Below are 22,338 nucleotides of genomic sequence, written 5' to 3' on the forward strand. Positions count from 1 at the left end.
CCCATGCATTTAATTCCCTCCTCATTTCCACCTCCTAATAACATTGTTTTCCTTCAAATCTCAGATAAAGTCCCACCTTTTTCAAGAAGCCATTCCCAATCTTCATGGCCATTGGAACAAATTGTTTTTTCCTACCCATTCCACTGGAAGAAGTCTTCATATGCTTGCAGTAGACATATTCCCTAACTCACTGGTGGCTTTGAAGCTTGCCAGTAACCCTAGACTTGGTTTAGTACACCTTCCTAGATGGTTTTACTGAAGTATGATCATTGCATATGCTAGAGCTTCTTGGTGCCACAGGTGAGAGTTGGGTAAAAGGTAGACACCAAAGGTGGATGAATAGCCCTGAAAAGGACTCAGCAAGCCCTCACATCAAAGGTGCTAGTACAGTGATTCCCAAAGTGGGCTCCACCGCCCCCTGGTGGGTGCTGTAGCAACCCAGGAGAGCGGTGATGGTCACAGGTGCATTTATCTTTCCTATTAATTGCTATTAAAATTTAAAAAAAAATTAATTTCCAGGGGGCTAAATAATATTTTTTGGAAAGGGGGCAGTAGTCCAAAAAAGTTTGGAAAACACTATGCTAGTACTTCTCAGTACAACTTGTAGACCCCATAATATGATAGAATAGTATTTTGCTGAAGTGATGAAACAGAAAATTTCATAGTAATGTAGGAAGATTCTACGAACTGATTAAGAGTGAAGCTAATAGAAAAAGAACAATTTGTAAAATAACAACATTATGAAAATAAACAGTTTTGAAATACTTAAGAACTCTTATCAATTGAAATTAATGGCCACAATTCCATGAAGCTGACAACCTTTTGAAAGAGACTTTAAGATCCAGAATGAGGAATGTATTTTTAGACAAGATCAGTATGGGAATTTGTTTTGCTTGACTATATATATATATATATATATATATATATATATATATATATATATATATATATTCATAACAAAGGATTGTTTTTCTTTATTTCTTTTTTCCCAATGGGAGCAGGAAAGTAGGAAGGAGAGAACATAAATACTTTCTCATTGAAAATAACAGGATAAATTCATAAAAAAAATGAAATTAAAAAAGTTGCAAGGAGGAATAGTGCAGTAGAGTTCAGGGTGTCCACATTTTCTCAGGAAAGGTAAGACTAGGCCATTTCCTGAAAGGAACAGGGGATGGGCTAATTGGTGCCATGAAAAGATTAGGCTTTGAAGAATTATTGTGGAGAATTTTATCAATAATCAATAAGATATAATAAAAAAGGACTGTGTAGCAATTAAATGTTGAACCTTTTCACCATTCTGGACCTCCAACTTTGGGCTTTCTCTAACTCCTCAATGCCCTTCCTAAATCCATATGATTCTGTCTTTATTGAAAAATTCCATTCTGTTCATCATTCACTCAGGGCTTATCATTATTATATGTCATTCCTCCTTTTCTCCCCTATTCATATCAAAACTTACTTATTCTTTTTTTTCATTCTTTCCTTTTATTTATTTTCCCCTTTTTCATTTAGAAAATTTTTCCATGGTGCCATGATTCATGATTCCCAACTCCCCCCCCCCAAAAAAAACTACTTATTCTCTTTTTCATTCTTTCCTTTTATTTATTTTCCCCTTTTTTATTTAGAAAAATTTTCCATGGTTACATGGTTCATGATTCCCACCTCCCCTGCCCCCCAAAACCTACTTATTCTACAGATGAATTTTTCAAGATCAAACTCTGTTCCTTTTAAGGCAAAAGGAGGAAGTTGGACTGGATAGCTTCTGAGATCCATTCTAGATCTAAACCTATGACCCCGAGGGCTCTCCTTTTCCCCTCAGTTAACACAAATCCTTTAACAGTGAGACTTTTGGGGACTTTTTTGTTATTTCATTTCAAGGTTTATCAAGTGATGTGAATTTTGTGTTGAAACTCCACTGCCAAATAAACATGGTCTGAGATGTGAGAGCACTATAGTTGTGAATCCATAGCTGGTTGATAGAATTGGAACACCACACAGAGTTCACTGAAGCTTATTTATATTACTGCAACTTATTGTATGGATGAGACAACGATTTACTGTTTATTCTAGCTAGTACTAGTGCACAGGGGGGAGTAGTGGAATTTCCTTCCCTGGAAATCTTTTCATAACAGGATGCTGAACTGTTTCCCAGGAATAATCTGACTGAGTCTACTCAGTTTTAGCTGGATAACTCAGACCTATGTTGGCCTGAATTACCTGAACAACTGAGGCCAAATTTAATTCTTGCAGCCTGGATGAGGCAAAGTCGACTGCTAAAATTCAAAAAGGAAACTAAAACTGCCAGCACCCTTCACCTAACAGAGGCCTTGGCTTGGAGCTGTAGTCCTGCCTAGAAACACAAGGTTATATTGAATTACTCCTGATTCATAATCCTTAGGCTTTAGAGTAAGTGCAACTCACCTCTGCTATCACTGTTGCTGCTGGGACCTAATAATTATAACTGGTAATTCTAATGAGATCTGAATGGAGTTCACAACATAATTAAATACAGGCAAACCTTAGTCTCTTCTTGCCTTGAACTTAGTGAGTTTGTGGGAAACCTGCCAAAGCCTCCTGTCTGGCTAAGTGTTCAGATTTCATAAAACTTCCCAGACCATTTTTTTTTTTCCAGAAGAGGCCATTTTCTTAGAGTTTAAATAGCCTCCTGGGTATCTTAGTTGAGTATAATTTCTGACAACATAAGAACACTCTTTTATGCTGGATAAAGAAAATGCATTTAATTAAGCGAAAGAGAGGGAAAAATGCCACAGGTAGCTTTTCTTTATGGCTGTCCAGGGATGGTAACAAGTGGATGGAACACCTCGTAGGGAGTCATGGTGCTTGTGGCAATAAGCAAAAGGCAATTCATGCATTGAACTAATAGGTAATTGGGTCAGTGTTTAACTTATGAATGAGCAATGGGAAATGTGTTTTTTGTGCTATAAAGGAAAAAAAGAAACTTTTGTTTGAGTTGTGTGTTTATTCCTTTATTTATTAAAATAAACATTTACTGAGCACCGGGTTTTAGAGAGACAAAAAAGATAATTAAGATAGTTCCTACATTTAAAAGGAATATTAGAGTATCAACTCTGGAAGGACCTAAAGGCCAGCCATCTGGTTCAGCCCAAAACAACACCTCCAAAAAAGGGTCACCTTCAGAGGAAACTGAGACCCAGATCCAGACTGACTAACCTGCACACACACACACACACAGAGCAAGAAGAGATTGGAACATAGGTCTTCTGACTCAAAATCCACTGTTCCTTTCCACTCAATATGCCTCTAGTTGTTAGATTTTTTTCCCTAAATCCAAGTGAAATCTGCATCTCTATAGAAAAAAATTTCTTCCACATGATAGATCTTCCAATAACTGAAAACAATGGTTGGTCTTCCAATACTTAATATCTTCCATAAGTCTTCTCTTCTTCCACTGAATATGCCTACTTTCTTTGTACTCTCCTTGTGTGCCATAGTTTTGAATTCTAACATCATTCTAGTTTTCTGCCTCTAGATATGATTAAACTCATCAATGTTTTTCCTAAAAGGTGGCACTGAAAAACTGAATGCAGGATATCATACCAGAATCCCAGAGTATTGGATCTGGAGAGGACCTTACAGCTCATTTAGCTCCTAAGTGTGACTTCTCCCTGGCTCCAATTTCTGGCTCCCAGTTCTCTTTGTCTTACTATTTTAAGATCTTCTACCTGGTTTCTCCTCTATCCCTTTCTTATTTATATTTTAAACATGTTTAAATAATTTTCCTCCTACAAAATTCTGACCAGAGCATCTCCCTGTTTAGAAAACTTCACTAGCTTCCCATTTCTGTTCCGTAGAATTTTTCACAATCCTTTTTGGAATTAACTTGGCAAATATACTGGAGTGATTTGCCATTTCCTTCTCTGACTCATTTAACAGATGAGAAACTGAGGCAAAGAGGGTTAAATGATTTGTCCAGTATCACACTGTTAATAAGTGCCTAATGTCAGATTTGAACTTGGGAAAATGAGTCTTCCTGTTTCCAAGCCCAGCGCTCTATCCCCTGTACCATCTAGTTGCCTTCTCCCTATTGTATATACAATAGAATAAAAATCAGGCACTTAAAGTTCTCCACATTTTCTATCCTTATTTCATCTTTTTACCACAGGATCATAGATCTAGATTTGGAAAGGATTTCAGAAGCCATCTATTCCAATCCCCTCATTTTATAGAAGAGAAATCTGAGGCCCAGAAAAGTTAAGTGATTTACCCAGTATCTGAGGTCATAAATATCTGGCATAGTAGGATCTGTAATCTCTGTTCTTCCTAATTAGTGTTCTTTCCTATTTATTACATTCTCTATTAAGATACTCTACATTCTAGCCAAATGAGTATTGCTCAGTCCTGATCATCTTTCACTTCAATGCATTCACAAAAGTCTAGAATTAATTCTTTTTCTATTCATTTATGCCTTTCATAATCCTTTGAGTTTAATTTAATGTAAATACCACCTCACCTATGAAAACCTTTTCTGAGATCCTCCTGCTGATATTGTTATATCCTTTTACTGAAAGCCTTTTCAGATTTTCCCCAGTCTACTACTGCCTCCACCACTCAAAAACCAAAAAAATATGATCAACATAGCACAAGGGGAAAGGATGCTAAAACTGGAGTTGCCTGACTAGTGTTCAAATTCCAGTTTTATCTGTTTCACTTTGGGCAATCTGCAACATTTTGCAAAATAATTACATAATTTTGTTGCAAAGAAAGGAACATTTAGTGGGGATCATTAACATATAGATGTATATGATCATAAGGGGAATTCATAACCACTTAGCAATCTAGTCCAAGTTGAAGTACCAAGCACAGGATAGTCAGGGATAATCATTAACTCAATAACATATAAATCAATAGTAACTTTTATATAATAAACAGAATCAAACAATTCTAGAAATATAAGGTACACGATTGTTCCTATGAAGTGAATTAAACAAGATTACTTCTTTTAGTTCCAGTGGGGGCATACTTGGACTCAATTACATGGACTTTCCTGGGGAGAGAGAGAGAGAGAGAGAGAGAGAGAGAGAGAGAGAGAGAGAGGTCACAGTAGGTTTCCCTCTTCAATACCAGAGAAATGAAAAGTGGGAGTAAAGGTACCTGGGAGAGATGGTCCTAAATACATGTTTATTTGAATCTAATTGTTTTTAAATGAAGGGACAGTCTGTCAACAAGCACTCACAGAGTGTCAGGCACTGTGTTAATTACTAGGATTACAAAGAAAATAAAGACACAAGTCATTGTTTTCCAAAAGCTCAGATTCTAATGTAGGAAGCAATTTGCAAATCACTATGTACATACAAGATACATACACAAATCTGAGATAATCTCTGTCTGGAAAGGAAAAGACCCTGAAGGCAACCCAAAGACTACTTATTTTCTTATCAAATGCAACTCTCCTCAGTTTGGAAGAGTCAGGAATCAAGGTAGATAGCCTGACTACAGAATCTCTTCCTACTGCTTCTGCTCAAAGTAGGTGTCATGCTACTAGTCATTCTGGCTCCTCTGTTTCACATGAAAAGAAAGGAGATGCCTATCAACATTGTCATCTTTGCTTGCTTATGGTTAATCTGAAAAGAAGGGTGATTGGCACCCATTAAATTATTAGAATTCACCCTTCTTCACTGTTGCTCATCTGAGTCTTCGGGGACCACATTTCTTGAGTGAGTGTCCAGCTCCACTTGACAATGGAATGTTGCCCCTAAATCCTATTCCTATTCCCTAAATATCCTATTCCCTATTCTCATTGAATAGAGTTTAGATGAGGGAAGACCTGGCTTTTCTTCTGATCCTCCACACCCATCCCAATTAAAACCAAATAGGAGGGCTTGCTGAGCCCTTTTCAGAGCTTCTCATCCTCCTTTGGTATTTATCTTTCACCCAACTCTCACTTGTGGCTCCAAGAAGTTGTATCATGTGCATTGGCCACACCTTGGTAAAACCACCTGGACAGATGGGCTAAAAAGTCTCAAACATGTTACTGAGTTGCAGGGTTGTCTACCCCAACAAGAAGACTTGCTTTGGTGGAATGGATGAATGAGAATAATTTCCTATAATGTCTTTGAATTGAAATAAGGTGTTGTGGAGCACTTAGAACTTGGTCAGACATCAAAGATGCTAAGGTCATTCACTGCATCCCAGGCCATTGCCAGTCATCCTGACTTTGTCTTGCCAATGGAATTTCATAACTCTGGAAGAAGGAATGAAGCCAAATTCTCTTGAATCACTTGAATCCAACGCACGAGTCAATACATCATTTTTTGTGATGTTTTTGGTTCTCTTCCAAACAAAGGATGAACAAGAAAAACCAAAACTTAAATTCCAACCCATTAATTAAATTCCACCTTGAATTTCATCTGTTCTAGTACCACAGGATTATAAACTTAGAGTTGGAAGATCAGATATTAACTTTGATAATCTAACATAGTAATGAAAATGCTGGCTCCATAGTCAGGAAAACATGAATTCAAGTCCTTCATCTGATATCATGTGACCCTAGATAAGATACCAGGTAGCCCTAGACAAGTTGCTCAACTTTTCAGCAACTCTTTAATATAGATATCAAAGTATGGTCCTTAGGATTCACTCAGGAGGTTCCCAAGGTCACAGCACTTTTGTATTCCGACTGAGATATTACTTGCCTTTTGAAATACTTCTTCCTTTTCCAACTATTCTTCATCTGTGCAGGGTCAGATTTTTTCATGTATTTTATATAAAACATATCACAAGAGATAGAATGAAGAAGCAGAGGTGAGAATCCAGCTGTTTTCTATTAAGTCAAATATTAAAGAGATTTGTACAAATATGTAAAACAATGGCACACTTTTACAGATTTGTTTATTTTACAGAAAGTTATATTTTCACAAAAAATATTTTATGTTAACACATAATTGTTGTGGGGAAACTTGAGGCGAACCCCAGCTTTATGATAGATTACCCTTTGCAAGAATGCAAGACTCCAAAACTTAGCTTAAAAATACAAAAGAGAAATTAATTAATTTGGAATTCATGGTGAAATGGCTGAGAAGACAGTACAGGGGGAGCAATACCTAGTGTTCTGGGCTTTATATACCCCTTTGATAACAAGGTCTATGTGACTAGAGAAAGAATGATGATCTCTGGAACCTGAGATGGGATATGTCCTATGCCTCAAAGTCAAAAATGGGGTGAACTGTCCAGTTTAGAGGACAATCAGATATCTGGGACATAAAGTAGATGTTTATCAGGAGCAAGTTAGTGTGTGCCTATCTGCGTTCATCAAGAATGAAGGGAGAGGTCAGAGGGTCTCAAAATCACTTTCATAAATGCAAGGAAAAATTAATTCTTTTAAGTACTCTACACAATCTGAGGTGTTAGGGTATCTGGGGAAACCTGTACCCCCATATCATAATGAGTTTACTAGTGCTATATTCAAAGAAATACTTTAATTGATTCATTTTAATTTTTAACATAGCAAATATCAATAGATATAACCCATTATTTCTAGTTAAAATATTTTCAACACAATCTTGTAATTCAAGGAAATATCCAAGAGACTTTGGAATAGAGTCAAAGATTTAGATTGGATGGTTGTCCTCTCAGTCCATCTAGTTAAACCACTTCAATTTACAGATAAGAAAACTGAGGCCCTATAAGACTAAGTGACAATCAGTTTTAACTGCCATTTTCCCTTCCAATCACCTTCATAATCCTGAAAAGAAAGAATTCCTTATGCACTCTTTAAACCATTTATTTCCCTTTCCCCCAATTTGTTTCATGCATGTGAGGTTTTTTCTTCAGGTACTCCTTTCTGTCATTTCTGAAGAGAAATTCAAGCCCCCATTTGAAACTGATTTTTAACTTAAAGACAAAAATAAAACCAGAAGCATTTGTGAGCCTTTGGATTGGGTGGATAGATGGGAGACAGTGAAGAGAGGATTGATTGGCAAGAGAAGAAAAGGTGAAAGGTTGTGTTTTACAATTCTCCTTCCCCATTTAATCTCCCAGGATTACCATAAAACAAGAGTCAGAGAGCAATTATGCTTATGCCCATTGGCTTTGTCTCTCTCATTTCTGAGTCAGCTCTTCCTAGATCAGCTTCCAGTCCTGAGTGGAATTTTTGAGTTGTGTGGCAATTCAAGCTACAGAGTAAACCTAGGGACCCTGGAGGGTTTCGCTTACTATTCCTGAAGTGGATGGGGGTGGCATACAGACATCAGAACAATGTTTCAGCAAAGAAAAAAAATAATCATTCCTTTTGGCAGGCTGGGTGGCTGTGCTACCAGAGGCCTTGGTTTTAGAGGCTGCATTTCATTCTCTGAAGCGAGCAACTCCAACTGAGGAAACATTTTGTTTTCAGCAGACCTACTTTAGTTCTGTAAATATCACTGTGTAGAATACATCATGAAAACTATCAGGTCAAAAATGATCCAGTTCACAATATATTTACTATCCATGATATCTTCTCCTTAGTCCTATTTTGGAAGTTGCATGGATGATTTCTAAGGTGTTTGTCAGTTCTAAAAAACTCATTCGCTTAAAGCAGCAGTTCCCAAACTTTTTTGGCCTATTGCTCCATTTCCAGAAAAAAAAATATTACTTAGTGCCCCTGGAAATTAATTTTTGTTTAAATTTTAATAGCAATTAATAGGAAATATAAATGCACCTGTGGCCATCGCTGTCTCCCTGGATCGCTGCAGCACCCACCAGGGGGCGGTGGCACCCACTTTGGGAATCACTGGCTTAAAGGAACTCAATGAGGCCTTCCTTCACATAGGAAGAGGTGAAATAAAAAAAAAAAATCTTAAATGTAAACAATAAAATCCCTGTCATCTCTTGAATTTTGAGATTTCTCTTTGATGTCATAAAATTTGATGTCAAAAAAATATTGAGTAGAATATCTATGAGATTTTAAAACTATGTTTATTAGCATATACAATGATTTTTTTTCCTGAACTATCCAGGAAAAATTTTATTCTAGAAGCAATTTAGATTGCAATAGTTGGTAATTTACCAGAACAGAGTTTTCCAACAAAACAGAAGAGGGAGAGTTTCAATTTTATTGATTGGTTTCTTAGTATTCATATTACTAGTGAATTCAAAGTAATTTAAGTAAAGCAGAAAGAATAGATTCTACTCAATACTAGTAGTTAAGTTAGGTGGCATCTTATAAGCAGTGAAATAGATTTTGTTTGCTTTCAAGTAAATAATAATTTACCAGTGAGCTAGAAACCCATTAGGCACTTTATTGGACTGACTTGAGGAACAAATGAAAGGAAATAACTTTTAGTGGGTGAATTCATTTTCTTTCTTATTAACCCAAGTTTGAAAATAATCTTGCCAAAGAAACTTATATAACCCAGGATTCAAGTAAGACATGCATAACTATTCTTTAAACAAAGTAAGAATTTTGTAGGAAAGATTTTTTTGGAATGGGAGCTCTTACATAAATCATTGGCCTTTTCTCTGATTTAGCAGTATCCCAGGGACAGGACCCTAGAGCTGAACTAACCACAAATGCAATGAAAGGTCTTTGGTCACTAGCCTTTGGACACTAGTTTTAGGGAGGGGCTCTATCTAGGAGCTAAAGTCAAACAGTACTATGGCAACAGTATGGAAATGAATAATAAGTTTTATTCAGAACACATCATAATCTGGTATACAAGAAAGCAATGAAACAACTGGTTCTGTGTGCCTTAATCTCACCACTCTTTGCTCTGTCTCTTCATTAGAAAAAGGAAGGGATACAACTGGATAATCTTTTAGATCTCTTCCAGATCTAGAACACCATATCTAGATACTCATGTTTGTTAGTCTTAGAATGTTATATGATCTATGCAATATCTCATAATTCACTGAGCAGACCCAGAATTCCAACCCAGGTCTTCTGATTCTGAGACCAATGGTTCTTTTCATGATACCCCTGCTATATATTAAATTTGCCAAGAATAGGGTAGGGCCAAGGGAGATGATAAATGACAAAGGTTAGGTTTGTTTAAGTAGCAATTTCATTGACTTTCATTGAACAGGCCAATTAATTCAGTCAACATGGGTACTCTGATAATTTCAAACTGACAACGACAACTATTCCCCAAACTAAGCCCCTGGGGCTGACCTTTGAAAACTAAAAGATATTGGATGACAAATGGAAAATATCAAAGTTTAACTTTGCAGCCTTCCTTTTAATTTGTAGAATGTTTGAAGTTCATTTACATTGTGTCGAACTATTTCCCAGGTTTTGTATTTAAAAAACATCATTAGAAGGAATATCAATGGAATCACTCATAATGAAGCCAACTGGAAAACCAACAATGAGATTTGTCACAAAGTTATGATAAGTCATCTGTCTATTTGATTCCAATTCTTATTGTGTTGTAGAGTTGTTATTAATAGACTGAAAATGTCTAGTTTATACAACGTTGGAAGTGCTTTAAAAAAATAAAACAGACTGTGTGCCAAGAAGGATCTCACACTACAAAAATAAACTTTTTGCCAAATTGTTTGATTCCTGGAAGTAGGGTATACTTCAAAACAAGACTAGAATCTTGATCAAAAAAGGCATGTAGCATGGATCCTTTTATGCCTCAGATAGAGAGGCAGCTGCTAATAAAGAACCTTTTTACTTTTGTCATTAATGCACTCCTGTCTTTTCAGAAAGAGTATTTTCTATTTATTAATAACTTATTGAAGACCAAATTTGACTGACATAATTATAATCCATTAGAGCTTAATGTGATCTTTTTGGCAAAAAGACCTTCATGTTTTGAAAATAAAAATAGAAATTACCCTCTTTTTTGGGTAGATACATTCTTGGAACATGCAATCTGAAGTGGTTCCTTCAGTCTGATAGTAAAAGTCAAGACTTGTATGGTTGACAGCCTCCATAATTATTTCAGTGTTATAAAAACCAGGCTTCAGACTTGAGAATCTGAGGATGCTCTGCCTCCATTCGATTCAAATAGATTAAACTCAACAAATACTTATTAAGCATTATATGCTTATGTACACAGACATAAGGCATTGTGATGGACCTGGGAAATATAAATATGAAAAATTACAAATTCCTTGCCTTTAAGGAACATATGTTCTACGTGAGGGATGGAAAATAGCTCATATCTGTAAACAATGTTTTCAAAGTATACTTACATTCATCATCTTATTTAATCCTCTCAATAACCTTTGGGGTAGACATTATTATTTTCCCTATTTTACTGATAAGGAATTGAACTATCCCAGGGTCACATCTATAAAATATGGGAGTAGGACTCAATCCTAGATCTCCCTGACTTCAGACATATTTCACCACTTTGCTTTTATACCTCCCTTGCCATGGCATGGAGATAATTTCAACATAAGAAAGAATGTGGATAGGGTCAAAATATTTTAGGGAAAAAATGGAGAGAAATGCTTTCAGTTGAAAGGATCAGGGAAATTTTACAGAAATAGCTTCTAAATTGAACTTTGAAGGAAGTATTAATAGTACTTTTTTCTAGTACTGTTTTCTTCATGTTCACCTTTTAATGCTAATAATGCTGTTTCTGTTTATTCTTTGTTTTCAATGAGGACCAACAACAGCATAGAGTGATGTCCTCATTTGCATATAAATGGGATTTAAGTGAGGCAGAGTTGCACTAGTATGACAGCCTCACTCACTCTTTAAGAATTATGGAAGTCCAGTGGCAAAACAAAAGTCAAGGCAACTGGTGTTAGCTTGAGATGCAGTGGAAGCCCTCGACATCTTCAATATCTGATCCAAGCTCTAATTTGATCTAACAGCACCAACATCAGTCATCTTCATGGCTGTTTGAACAAATTGGTCCTCTGTGCCCATTCTTCCTGGGGAAGTCTTCACAGCTGGTTTTGAGGCTTTTCCATTACCTTAAACCTTTTTTTTTAGCCCATTTCCAAAAGAAGGAGCCACAGGTAAGAAATGGGTGAAAGTTAGACCCCAAAGTTAGATGAGCAACTCTGAAAAGGGCTCAACAAGCCCTCACACCAAAGATGCTAGTCTACCCCATATACCCCAAAGAGCATATTGTTTCCATGCACTGCTCTATCAGAATAAGTAAATACAAGGTACTGTCTTTGTCTTACTTTCCTCTCTCTCTCTCTCTCTCTCTCTCTCTCTCTCTCTCTCTCTCTCTCTCTCTCTCTCTCGCCCGGGCTCTGGTCCCCTCTCATTCTCTCTTTCTTTTCCTTTCTCTTCTTACTTGTTCATCTTTCTTCTCTATTCATTCTCTTTCTTCCCCTCTTTTCTTCCCTCTCATTTTCTCTCCCTTCTTTCTTTATTTCCCATTTCTCTATCTCTCCTTTTTATTCAATCTCTGTTCAAGTCTTTCTACCTCGCTATTAACCAAGGAAATTGATGTTTCAGTTAGTAATGTGAATAAATGAAATATGATGGGCCATTTTCAATCTTGGGATAGAGCATCCTCAGACTTTCAAGTCAGAAACCTGACCATTGTAATGTCTAAATAGCTAAATAAGACCTGTTACAATAAAGACACAACTTCAATAGCACCTTGTTGGTCAACAGTTTATGAGCTGCAGAGCCTTAGTTCTATGTTTAATTATCAGAATTTCGTGGCTGTAACTCACCTTTTATTATCAACAAGAGTACTCAATTCATAAGCATTCAAAAATCTTGGATTCTACTTTCATACTACTTGCCTGTTTTTTTTTTTTTTTTTTTTTTTTTTTTTTTTTTTTTTTGCTATGCCTTAGAGATTAGTGAGATCTAAATTGTAAATTTGTAAAAAAATTTCCAGGATAAATTTGGAATAGTAAGTTCAGCCAAATTTGTCTCTTCTGGGGGGCCAAAGAAAGTTATTTCAGACAAGCCTTCTAAACCTTAAATACAAGTGGGAAACTGGTGCAGTGGGTGAACATAAATGATTCTATTTTCATTTTAGTCTCAAACAATGACACAATTTGATACAACCACATTACTGTGCAATGACAATTTGAGCAAAAAAAATTCTGGAATGGAACTGGTCATGAAATGAACTAGAAAGGGAGACACTAGAAGTTAATCTGTTGGCAGAAAATTCAACATGGCTTGTTCATAGATTAATTAACAGCAAGTGCCAGTTTAACTTGCCAGAGTGTCTTTTAAGTTCTCCTCCCTGGAAATGTTTAAATGGAGGCTAGATGATATTGTTGGGGTAAATGCCTATGTAGGTATTGAAGGGCCTCAGGGCTATGCCATATGAGAATCATTTGAAGGAACCAGTGACATTTAGTTGAGTGAAAAATATACTGGTGAGGGAGCCTAGGGGGTGGGAAAGCATGATGACTTTCTTTAAGTCTTTGAAAAGCTGTCATATGGGAAGTAGATTCAATTTTTTCTGCTAATTCTCAGTGGTTAGAATTAGAATCAATTAAAGAAAGCTGCAGAAAGGCACATTGAGGCCTCATGTAAAGAAAAACTTCCTAATAATTGAACTGTTCCAAAATAGACTGCAAAATGGCACAATGCCAGCCTTGGAGTCAGGAAGACCTAAGTTCAAATCTAGCCTCAGACACTTGCAATCTGGGTGACCCTGGGCAAGTCACTTAACCCTGTTTGCCTCTGTTTCCTTATCTGTAAAATTAGCCAGTGAAGAAAATAACAAATTACTCAGTTATTTTTGGCAAGAAAACCCCAAAAGTGTAAGAGTTAAAACTAGATATTTAAGGTTTGGTCACCAGAAATCGGATTAACATAATTACAAATTAAAATAGACCCAAGTCAGAATGACTTTTATGGAAGTTTATTTATAATTAGGAAGGTCGAAGGTAGGGAAATTGAGAGAGAGAAACTCTGGCCCAGAGTAGAGGTCCAGACCAGGTAAAAATTTAGAGGCCCCAGCAGAGGAGCACAGAAGTTAATTAAATAAGGCTTCTAGCCACAAGGTCTCCTCCAATAAGAGAGGCAAGGGAGGCCTCCTTGAGGGTAGAGCCTCCAAGAAACACCAAGGGAGGAGAAAGGAAGTCAGCCTAACTTACCCACATGACAATTCAGAGGGAAGCAGTCTGAAGTCTCACCAGAAATCCTTCTACACCAAGTTCAAGGCGCCAACCTCTGTCCACAGGAAGTTATCATCATATTTAAAAGATAGCATCTTTCATCACTTCCTGCACACACCTCCAATTTCAAGTGGACAAATGGCAGCCTCAACACTGTTTTGGACTGCCCAAAGGGCAGTCCTTTGTTCTTGATTTGTTACTTACTATCACGCATGAATAACAGACCTTCCTCTCCTCACTTAATTCTAAGTTGGGTGGGGTGACATTATTTCTGATGGCTAAAGTCTAAACAATGAATGAGGATGAGCTAATTCCGTTTACACAATCCCCCCTGATGATTCTTGGGTGCCTAGTCACCCCAAGTGATTACTTAACATAATCATCTTGTACCCACAAAGGTCTTCTAACTACAATAGTTAGAGATAAGAGGGGAATGGAAGAGAGAGAAAGCAAAACCAATGTTTTGCTAGGCGCATTGACAAGAAACCAATTGGGGGCTGTCCCCTATTGGCATAAAATGTACATTCAAAGTAACTGTTCAAACCCCATCAGTTCAATCAAATGTACCCCAAAGTTCATTCTGGATCTCTTGATGAAATGTAGATTCTTCAGGCATCTTTCTGCAAACAGTTCATTCTCTGGATTAAGGAGTCAGCAAGCTTCTTTCCCTGAGAATGTTTTTTTCCAACAAAAAATTAAATCTTAGATTTTATAAAAATACAATCCTCCCTGAAGAGGATATTAAAAAAAAAAACACCCAGATCAGCTCAGGGTACATGGTTGAGTTATGGGGTTGTATGAGTCAATTCAAAAGAAAAAACAAAAACATAAAAAGAAAAGCAAATAGAAAAAAACAAAAATAAATTCATAACAGGCCCTTGTATTAGGGTCCAATTAATATAATTTCCATCCTACTAATCTGTAGAACAACATGCTATAATACTGCATTTACCCATTGGCAGCCAAGACTACAGGAAGTTGCCATTCTATAAGAGAGGAAAAGGACCAGATTTATGTGCAAGGGAAGTGTCTGTCATTCCCTGGTCTGATTTACCTTCATTCTCAGGAATATATAGGTAAGCCAGGATGATGACCAGCCTTTGGTACCTGACTGGCAGAAGAGTCCTACATCTTAACATATTTGTTAAGCTTTGCAACTTCAAGTCTTACACTGGGTTCAAGTCCTTAGTATTGACATGGGAGTTCCTCAATCCCACCTATATTTGTATGGTCTTTTTGGCCTTGTGCTCCTTGGTACTGTGCAGATTTTTCTCATCAATCCCATTGGGAATGGTAGGTCAGTCTCCATGACCTTTTGCCTTCTTAGCACTTTTTAACAGCTCTTGTGTTCCCTTCTCTTGGAATTAGACAGAAGCATTAATCACAGTCCCAAAACATTTAACAATACATGGCAGGTTCCCAAAGCCTAAAGCCCTGTGAGTAAGCAGTAATATTACAGCAAATATATATATATATATAAATTATATCACTGCAAAAAATAAAAAATAGTGATAATATGTACTTTAAGTACAAGAAATGAGAAAAAGGGGGGAAATCAATTATTCTATTAAAAGATAATAGGAAAAGCAATAAGAAAATTAAAAATAAATTCAGGGAGAAAAAAATACAATGTAATTCCAAAAACAGCATCCATTTGTCTATGAAATGTTTTCTCCAATGCATGTAGCAGGAAACAGTCAATCAGTTTCAATAGAAGATGCTCTCTTTACATGTGAGCAATGAATCTGAGTCCTTTTCTCCAATTTTTATAGCTGTTGGAGTGGTTAATAATATTTGGAAAGGCCCTTCCCATGAAGACTGAGTTGCTCCAGTGTGCTGGAATTCCATGTGAACTGGAAAGACCTCCAGGAACTGATGCAGAGCGAAAGGAGCAGAGCCAGAAGAACACTGTACACAGAGACTGATACACTGTGATAAAATCGAATGTAAATCACAGACCCAAAAAAAAAAAAAAAGCCGACTTGGGGATAGTAAGGAAAGTAAAGGAAAAGTCAAGAAAATATAAGAAGACTGAGGGTATCATATCTAGTTTTAACTCTTACAAAAGGAAGTAAGGAAGTAGATCACTGAAATGACTGAACAAAAGCACAATAAATGGTAAGCTAGTTTTGGGCAGCTAGGTGATGCATTGGCTAGAGTGCAAAGCCTAGAATCAGGAAGACCTTAGTTCTAATCCAGGCTCAGACATTTACAAGTTGGATTACCTTGGGCAAGTTGCTTAAACCTATTTGTCTCAGTTTTCTCATCTATAAAATGGGCTGGAGAAGGAAATGGCTGACCACTCCATGGTATTGCTGGGTCGAAGACTATATACTGTTTTATAGCCCTTTGTGCATAGTTCCAAATTGCTCTCCAGAATGGTTGAATCAGTTTGTAACTTCTCCACTAGTTGATTAGTGTCTCAATTTTCCCACATGCCCTCCAAGTTTTGTCATTTTTCTTTTCTTTAACAGTAGCAAATCTGATAGGTGTGGGATGGTACTTCAGAATTGTTTTAACTTTTATTTCTCTAATAGCAATTTAGAGCATTTTTTTTCTCATGACTACCGAGAGCTCTAATAAATTTGTCTTTAGACTGCCTATTCATATCCTTTGACCATTTATCAATTGGGGAATCACATGGATTGATATATATTTGATTCATTTTTCTATATATTTGAGAAATGAGGACTACATCAGAGAAACTTGTAAAAATTTTTTTCACCACTATGACTACTGTGTGTTAATCTCCATCCTATTCTGCCCCAGTTATCATTTTTTCCTCTCCTTTCATTCTGTCCATCTTCAAAAATGTTTAGGTTCTGACCAGATCCCTCAATTTGCCCTCTTTTTTATCAGTTGCCCCACCCATTATCTCCTTCCCTTCTTACTTTTCTATGGGGTAAGATAGATTTCTATACTCAAATGATTGTGTATGTTCTTCCCTCTTTGAGCCAATTCTGATGACAGGAAGGTTCAACTCCCTTCCCCATCCCCAATATCTCCATTCCACCCCGCTCACTATAAAAGCTCTTTCATGCCCATTTTATGTGAAGACAATTTACCTTATTCTATTTCTCCCTTCCCTCTCCTGTCAATGCATTCTTTTTTCTCAAACCTTAATTTTATTTGAAATATCATCCCATAAAATTCAACTCATGCTCTTGCTCTTTGTCTCTATATACTACTTCTAACTACTCTACTAATAATAATACCCTCATTATAATTTGTGGCTGAAAGCTCAGAAGCCTTTGCTACTGATGCAGCTGCCCCCAAAGCCTGTTGCCCTGTCTTGCCTTAGCATGGTGCTTTGCCCTCTACTTCTGTCTCAGTGCAGTAGATCTTTCTTGCTCATCTTCTAAGTTGTTTGGGTTGAGAAATTATTTTATTCCATCCTTTTATAGGTTATGCTGCTATAAATTTAATGATGTGTTATATTGCAGTTCTTTAAATTGTAATTTGGGAATCTATCCAAGTCCTAAGAGCTTCACAGTGCCTGTTCCAATCAATCACCATTGGAACAATTTCTTCTCATCAGCCTTTTCTGCCAGAAGTCTACATATATCTCCTTGTTCTTGGTTGCCCTCAATCTGGTTTAGCCCACATGCTAGGATTTTTTTTCCAGGTTATGGCTGCTAGGTATATACTACAGTTTCTTGGAGCCACAGGAAAGAGCTGGGTGAAAGGCAAACACTAAAAATGATGCACTTTCCTGAAAAAGGGCTGGGGACAAGCCCTCATACCACAGGTGCTAGTCTTTCTTGAACACTCACCGTACCACCTTAATGCCCTACCTCCCTTTGTCTAACTCCTATCTAAGCATCTGAGTTGATTTGGTTCTTTTTTTACCCCTATCTTTCCTCTCCACCATCTCCACCATTTCTGAGAATTTGGTGAAAACAGAGTAGCTCTTCTCTAAGCATTGAGGGGTCAAAGAAGAAGGCAGCATTGTAGTAGAGGAGAAGGAGCAGACTACACATTCCAGGGAACTCCAGATTCCCATCAAATCCAGGATTAATTAACCATGACCTATATAAGGAGAGATTTTAGTGGCAGTAAGCCACTGGTGTACTCTGAATTGACTGGTATCATTCTGCAGTAGAAGAGGTTTCTGATGCAAGTAATTAGTTAACAATAATAATAACTACCATCTATATATAGCACTTATGTACCAGGCACTGTGTTAAATGCTCTATAATTATTAACTTATTTGATATTCCTGGGAGGTTGGTTCTATTTTTATTCCCATTTTATAAATGAGGAAACTGAGGCAAACAGGTTCAACCAGTGAGAGTCTGAGGATAGATTTGAATTCAAGTTGCCTTCCTGGCTCCAGACCCACCACCATGCCACCTAGCTTCCCTTTGCTTCAATCTAAGTCTGTGATTTAATATGGTATTTTAACCCCACCTTACGCAAGATTCCTTTCATTTTTCTACCTGGTTCAGCCCTCCAAACTGTACCTCCCAACTACTAATGCATTTCCTCTGAGATTGTCTTCCATTTATTGTGTACATCTTATATTTAGTTATTTACCTGTTTTCTCCCCCATGCAACTATGAGATCTTTGCACTGTTTCTTTCTTCCCTTGCATCTCTAATATTTAGCACAATGCCTGACACATAGCAAGCCCTCTCTCTCTTTTTTAAACCCTTACCTTTTGTCTTAGAATCAATACCAAGTATCAGTTCCAAGCCAAAATAGTGGTAAAGGCTAGGCAGTTGGGGTTAAGGGACTTGCCCAGGGTTACACAACAAGGAAGTGTCTGAGGCCATCTTTGAAGGCAACAGTGAGGTGATTGTGATCTATAGAAATTGGTGAAGAAACTCAATTACCTATTGATATTTGGGGATAGCTATTTGGGAATGTTGGTGACATTCAGTTGTTCAGTCATATTCAACTCTTCACGATCCCATTTGGGGTTTTCTTGGCAAAGATACTGGAATGGTTTGCTATTTCCTCCTCCCTCTCATTTACAGATGTTCCCAGGGTCACACAGCTGGTAAGTGTTTGAGTTTGGATTTGAACTCAAGTCTTCTTAACACCAGACCTAGTGCACTGTCTATTATGACACCTAGCTGCCAATTCTCACCCAATGAAGGCCCACTTTTGTACAAAGCAACTTTAGGAGGAGCTTGGAGGCTCCAGTCTTTAGATCATTCATCATTTATATCTAAGACAATTTGTGGTCAAGTTTACAAATCTATTCTGATGTGAGTAATTTAGGGAAAAACAAAAGCAAAACAAAAACATAGCCTGAATTACATAAATATGGATTTCATTTGATTTTCTAAAATTCTTGAAATTATTCAAGTAATCGTGTCAATTTTCTGCTTCTGTGGTATGGGCTAACCATGGAAAACTTTTGTCCAGAATTATTTGGTTTCCCACATAGCCTTATTAATTAGTGTCCCCCCCACCCTGCCTCCAAAAAATAGAACTGGGTTTGAAAACTTTTATATATGTTATCTCAAATTGATCCTTATATCAATCCCATTGAAAGTATGTAGTATAAGTATTCTTTTCCTTGTTTCATTTTTTAAAACTTTATCTTTGGTCTTAGAATCAATAATGTATATCCATTCCAAAGCAGAAGAATGGTAAGGGCTAGGTAAGGACTAACATGGATAGGAACTGTCTGAGGTCAGATTTGAACTCAGAACCTCTCCTCTCTAGGCTTGGCTCTCAATCCACTAAGTCACCTAGCCACCTGCCCTCCTACCCTTTCACTATTTAGGAAACTGGTCATCAGAGAAAATAAACTTTGACTTTTGAGCTTCTCTGATCTTTATTTCAAAGCTATTTCAAGTATCTTTTTGCACTTGTAAGCCATGGCCTAGAAATGAGACCCTCTATTTGCATGGACTGGATTTAATAATGGGAACATTCTGAAATAATCTTGTGGACTCAAGTCCCAAACCAATTATTTCTATACTTCTGGGGTTCAGGTATAAATCCTTTTATGATTTGCATGTTTTGTTCATTTAAAATTAAGCATGCCTTATATTTGGAGAGAGATGGGAATAAGCATTTATATAGCACCTACTATGTGCTAGGCACTATGTGTTAGGCCTGCAAGATAGATGCTATTAGTATCATTATTTTACAGTTCAGGAAATTGAGGTGAAGTGGTCACACAACTAAAAAGTGTCTGAGACCATATTTGAACTGTAGTCTTCCTAACTCTAGGTCTGGTGCTCTATCCATTTAGGTTTTTAGACTGAATGTCTGCATGGTTGCTGAGGGTTTTTGACTTTTCATATAATTTTTGATACTAGCACTAACCATCTATCAGTTGTAGGATGGGTTTTATTTGAATGGAGAAAGTACACAAAATACTGATGATTTAGAATTCAGGCACAAAGTATTTTGCACCTGAACTCTAAATAATCAGCACAATGCTCCTTCCCTCTACACTGACCCATCTCTACTCCCATGGACCTGTATAGTCTTACAGACATATGTTACTGCCTTTGAGTTGAGGGGCTCTATAGGAAAGCACTAAGGGTCACTAGAGAATTTGTCTCTTTCCCCAGATCTATCCTCTATGGAGCTGGCAGCACCATTGGAGAGTACCATTTGAGTTTGCTTCTCCATGCTATAGTTCTGTTCCATATGAATTCTTGGCTTTCCTCATGCTTTTTCCATGAATTCAACATATAGTTCAGATCACTTGATCCATGCCTCTACCAATTCATGACATGGGGTAGGAAATCTGCTGCTGGTCAAGGAACTCTTTGTAAATCTAGGAAGCTTGGTCTGACAATTCTTCTTTTGATACTATTTCTTTCTTGCTGCCTCCATCCCATTATTTTTTCTGGGATATGTTATACCCTCAAGTTGCCCTTTTATCTAGTAAATCAAATCATGGGCTCCATGTTGCCATTCCCTTTTTTGAATTCCCTGGTCTCTGGCTTTCTTGCTCCCTATCCATCTTTGTCTCCTTTTAAAAACCAGATCCAGTGGTCCTAGGTACATGAATTGGCCATGAATATACTTCAATCTCAAGAATCATCAATTTTATCTACGTGTGAATTCTCTCCACTAATAAGGATCTGAGGTGGAATTTGAAGTTAGGCCTCCTGAATCTAAAGCTAATGCTTTATTCACTTTGGTCTGAGACTTTTTCGGTCACCCTTAATAAATGTACTGTTAAAAGAATATGAGAGCAAAAACTCACTGAAGAAAATAGATCCATAAAAAAGAAAATTCAAAACTTCAAACAGGAAAATAACTCTCTATAAGAAAGTACAAAGTCTCAAAGAAGAAAATTGCTTCCTAAAAATTAGAATAAGACAAATGGAAAATAGTGAGTCCATAAGACATCAGGAAACAAAATAAATTCAAAAGAATGAAAAAATAGAAGAAAATATAGAATGTCTCATTAGTAAAATAACTGACCTGCAAAAATATCCAGGAGGGTTAGCCTAAGAATCTTTGGACTTCTTAGAAACCATGATAAAAAAAGCACCTGTTCACCATACTGTAAGAACTCATCAGGGAGAACTATCCTTATGTTCTTCAGCAAGAGGGGAAAAGAGAAATTGAAAGAATCCACCAATAACCACCTGAAAGAAATCCCAAATTTAAAAATCCTAGAACTATTATACCCAAATTCCAGAAATCCAAGGCCAAAGAGAAAATATTGCAAGCAAACCAAAAAAACCCAAAATGAAACAAAGACAAAGCAAAAGAAATTCAAATATTGTTAAGACACATTTAGGATTACACAGCACCTCACAACTTTTACATTAAAGAACTAAGAGGTATGTAAAATAATGTTTCCCAAGACAAAGGATCTAGGACTATAACCAAAAATCACCTGACCAGTGAAACAGAGCATAATACTCCAGGGGAAGAATTACATATTTAAGAGGACTTCCTGCCATTGCTGATGAAATGACCAAAACCCAAAAGGAAATTCAGTGATCAAATTCTACACTCAAGAGAAGCATAAAAAGGTAAAAAGGAAAGAAAAAAAAACCCAACAGACTCAATGCTATTAAACTGATAACATTCATACATGGGAAAGTGTTAATTATGGTACTTAAGATATCTATTATACAAGAGATACTTAAGGTTCTTAAGATACTTAAGAGAATTAAGAGAAAGTGGTATTAAATTGATTGCATTATTAAGTAAGGTGATAACTAATATACTTACAGTATCTATGATATATGAAGTACCTAAGGTACCTCAATCACTTAGGATATTTAAGGTATGGAAAATACTTAAGAACTTTATCACTATTAGAGCAGTAAATAGGAGCATATATAGAGAACAGAGAGTAATTTGAATGAGATGATATTTTAAAAAAGC

This window comes from Gracilinanus agilis, chromosome 1 (assembly GCF_016433145.1).
Source record: "Gracilinanus agilis isolate LMUSP501 chromosome 1, AgileGrace, whole genome shotgun sequence".
NCBI classification, from domain to species: Eukaryota; Metazoa; Chordata; class Mammalia; order Didelphimorphia; family Didelphidae; genus Gracilinanus; species Gracilinanus agilis.